A 5,000-nucleotide genomic window follows, 5' to 3' on the forward strand; every position below is an offset into this window, starting at 1 on the left:
ACAGTCCAGCAAAGGCTTAGAAGTAAGGCTAAGCCAGCATAAAATACTCTGTAAAACTGGGCAAAAACAAAAATCTAATGCATTATTCATTCATTTAAGTGAAAACAACCACCGAATTAATTGGATTGATAGTTCAGTAATTGCATGGTCAAGAGATGTCTTATCACGAAATCTTTTAGAATCTGCTTTAATACAACTTACTTTTCATTGTAATTTCAATGTTAGTCATGGCCTTTTTCATTTAGACCCTTGTATCTGTAACATGTTTAAGAATGACCTCAAAGATATAATTACTGACTTAAATAAAAATCAGTTGCCTTAGAGTTATTAAAATTTTGTTGTAATGTATGTCTGTCATGTATTGTTGAATATGGTTTTGTTTACCAAGTTCCGAATAGCTGTCACCTATAATCCTTTAATTGTCTGGAAACTGTATCTGAGATGATTGTCTTAAACCTTTAATTGCACCCATTGTTTATGCTCGTTTGGGAAGGTTTTCTTATCTTCCAGGTGTGATCGGATTCTAGGTACTAATCCCTTTATAATCCCTATCTGTCAGTTATACGAATCTTCTTGTATTGTTTTTTTTCTCGTATTTACGTCAGTATCTGCTCAGTAAAGGACTTTTAAAGTCGAAAGATCTTGCAGACCTCCTTCGTTTATTTTTCCTTCATGGCATTTATCTTTATTTATATATATATATATATATATATATATATATATATATATATATATATATATATATATATACTATATATATATAATATATATATATATAAATACATATATATATGATATATATATATATATATATATATATATATATATATATATATATATATATATATATATATAGATATAGATATAGATATATATATAATATATATATATATATATATATATATATATATATATATATATATATATATATATATATATATATATATATATATATATATATATATATATATATATATATATATATATATATATATCTATATATATATCTATATCTATATCTATATCTATATATATATATATATATATATATATATATATATATATATATATATATATATATATATATATATATATATATATATATCTATCTATATATATATATATATATATATATATATAATATATATATATATAGATATATATATATATATATATATATATATATATATATATTATCTTCTTCTTCTTCTTCTTCTTCTTCCCAGCTTTTTCCCATTTTTATATGGGGTCGCCGTTCGGATGAGCCGTTTCCATCTATTTCTATCTTGCTTGCGCCCTTCATCTGCCTCATCAATTCTCTCATGTAAATCTCCTCTCACACAGTCCTTCCATCTCTTTCTTGGTCTCCCTCTCTTTCTTCTTCCTTGCACCTCCACTCCCATAGTATGTCTCCCAGCGTGGTCCTCATCTCTCCTCAACAGGTGTCCATACCATCTCAGCCTCCCCTCCTCCTGCACTTTCTTTGATACTTCCACCACCTTAGTTGACCCCCTATGTAGTCATTTCTGATCCTATCCACTCTTGTACCTACCCAGACATCCCCCACCTAAGCATTCTCATTTCTGACCACATCCATTTCTTCTTCTGCTCTGTTTTTTCTCATGCTTGCTGTTTCCGTACCATACAGCATTGCTGTTCTTACCACCGTCCTTGTGAAATTTTCCTTTAACCTAAGCGGCACTCTTTTCCTTTTGTCACAAAGAACTCCCGAGGCCGCTCTCCAGTTGTTCCAACCTGCCTGTACCCGATGTTTTACTTCTTCTTCCATACTTCCTCCAGCGTTAACAAAAGATCCCAAATACTTAAACTTATCAACTCTCCTTATTTGCTCTCCACCAAGCTGAATACTTTCTCTATCATCCCCTCAGTGGTGGTACACATATATTCTGTCTTGGATCTACTTATTCTCATTCCTCTGTCCTCCAGTACTTGTCTCATCTTTCCAATTTCACTTCCAGCTCTTCCTGCTCTCTGCACACAGAACAATATCATCCGCATACATATGTTCCATGGTACTGTCTCCCTTACTTCCTCTATTATAACATCCATCACTAGTAAAGATAAATGGGCTCAGAGCCGACCCCTGGTGTAATCCTACTCTCACCTCAAAACCTTCCTGTCTCTCCCCAACACTGCTCCTCACTCTGTAAATACTTCCGGTACATCTCTTGTATTCAATCGCACATACTTCTCTGGCACCATCTTCTCCCTCAGGCTCCTCCAGTACCTCTTGTCTCGGGACTCTGTCATAAGCCTTTTCAAGGTCAATGAATACCATATGTAGGTCCCTTTGTCTTTCCCCGAATTTCTCCATTTTTGAATTTCCCTCAGCCACAAAATATACCATCTGTTGTTCCCTTCCCTTCATAAATCCCATCTGCTCTTTACCTATTTGTACTTCTTCTCTCAGTCTAGCATCTATCATCCTTTCCAGTATCTTCAAAGTGTGGGACATCAATTTAATGCCCCTATAATTACCACACTCTTGGACATCGCCTTTCCCTTTAAAAATTGGGATCAATATACTCCCACGCCACTCATTTGGTATCTTTTCCTGTTCAAGGATCTTTATCATAAGATCGTACAGTATATCCACGTCCTTCATCTCCTAATGCTTTCCATGCCTCCACCGGGATCATGTCTGGTCCGGTTGCCTTCCATTCTTCATCTTCTTCAGTGCATTTAGTACCTCTTGCCTAGAAAACCTCATTACCATGCCAATGTTCACTTGCCCATCCTCTCTTATTAGTCTATTATTTTCTTCATTTAACAACTGTTCGAAATATTCTTTCCATCTTCTTCACAATGTCTTCCTCCTTTCTAAGCACTACACCCTCTTGATTCTTTATTTGTTGATGTGTGTTATATCTTTGGTGCTCTTATTTCTAGCCTTTGATAGCTTCATCATCTTCTTTAATCCTTCCTTTGTCCCCTAGCTCATTATACACATCATCATACGACTTTGCTTTAGCTTGGGCTACCACCTTTTTCACCACCTTGTTTTTCTCTCTGTACCTATTTCTGTCTCCACTGACTGTGACTCTTCCCATCTTTTCTTTGCCTCCTTCTTATCCTTTACTACTTTCTCAATGTCTTCATCCCACCACCAACTATCCTTTTCTTCCCATATGATACCAGATGTCTCTCTTAGCAGCTCCTTTCCATGCCTTCTTATTACTGCTGCATTTCGTGCCCACCATTCTTGAACATCTTCAATCCCTATATCAATATCCTCCAAAACCCTCCAAAACCCTCCTCTTAAACTCTCTCTTCTTATCCCCTTCCTTCTGTAATTTCGTACCATTTAATTTTCCTTATCCCTTTAGCTTTGGTTTTTTCTTTCCCTTTTCAACTTCAAGTCCATACATAGCAGCCTGTGTTGGGGCTACATGGTCGCCTGAATAACTTTGCAGTTCTTGACCTCCACAGATTTATCCTTTTATACAAGAAATAGTCATCTGGGAGAATCTTCCCCCCACTCCTATATGTTTATTAGGTTGTTCCCTTTTCTTCTCAAAAAATGTGTTTACTATTGCCATGTCGAATGACACAGCAAAGTCCACTACACTCTCTCCTTCTGGTTTCTCTCCCCAATTCCATGGCCCCCATGCACCCGCCCAATCGCCTCATTTTCACTTCCGACATGGCCATTCAAATCTGCCCCAACTATCACCCTCTCATGCTCTTCCAGTTTCTTGCATTATTCCATCCATGTCTCTCCAGAAATTTCCCTTCTCTTCTTCTGTGCAACCAACTTGTGGTGCATATGCGCTTATAATATTCAGAAATCTCTCCTCCATAACATATCTTCAATCTGATGATACGGTCATTCTTTCTATGCACTTCTATATATATCTATATATATCTATATATATACATACATATATATATATATATATATATATATATATATCTATATATATATATATATATATATATATTATATTTATATATATAGAAGACTAATGAATTCTATTAAAGTGCTTCCTAACCTCAGACTTCATACTGGAATGAAGGATTAATGAAGGTTGATGACAAGTATGCTCATAGTCATTATCTATTTAAATTGATCTTCGAAAGTAAGTTATTGAAAGCTTGAATATTTGCAGTTTCATATCCAACATGATTCGTGTGATGGAAATTCTTTTTAATTAGCAATGACGACAAAAACAATGATGAGATACATATCTGCATAGTGAAGTCATTGTGTACATATGAAATAAACCACTCTCTCTCTCTCTCTCTCTCTCTCTCTCTCTCTCTCTCTTCTATATATAATATATATATATATATATATATATATATATATATATACTATATATATATATATATATATATATATATATATATATATATATATATATAATCTCATTCAATCCATTTAAAAGCTTTGACTAACCCAATGTATTCCTGAACGCTCTTTGCCTCTATTTGCATTCCCATTCCATGCGGAATCCCCGATTGTAAAACTCTGTGTTGGAATACCCGCTTTTTCATCCAGCGTCACTTGCAGTACCTCCATTGAACTGGAAATCGTTGGCGTTATTCGTGTAGTTCCCTCACCTAACATTGTTACTCTTTTATTGTTAGTCTTTCCGCTGGAAACTTTATCCGCTTGTGTCTGCAAACTGGAAAGGTATTGATGGAATTACTCCCTCGTGCTTCTTTGAGTTGTTGGGGAAATGGGTTCCAGGGATGGAGGATTTGAATAAATGATTTTCTTGGAAAAGAATTTTTTCTCCAAGAGGATGAGGATTTGTTGTTCATTTCACAAGAATCGATGAATAAGACACCGATGGCCAGAGAGGCCATAATTTTGAACATAAAGGGGCGTTTCACCTGATCCATTGCGTCATCAACCTGTTACGACTTCGTGGGATTCATGGTATGTCATTAGCCATAAAGGGACGCTTATATAGGTAAGTGTACATATTTTCACGTATTTGTATGAATACAGCGTATATCTCTATGATGGTTCA

Source organism: Macrobrachium nipponense, chromosome 34 (genome assembly GCF_015104395.2).
Source record: "Macrobrachium nipponense isolate FS-2020 chromosome 34, ASM1510439v2, whole genome shotgun sequence".
Classification (NCBI taxonomy): Eukaryota; Metazoa; Arthropoda; class Malacostraca; order Decapoda; family Palaemonidae; genus Macrobrachium; species Macrobrachium nipponense.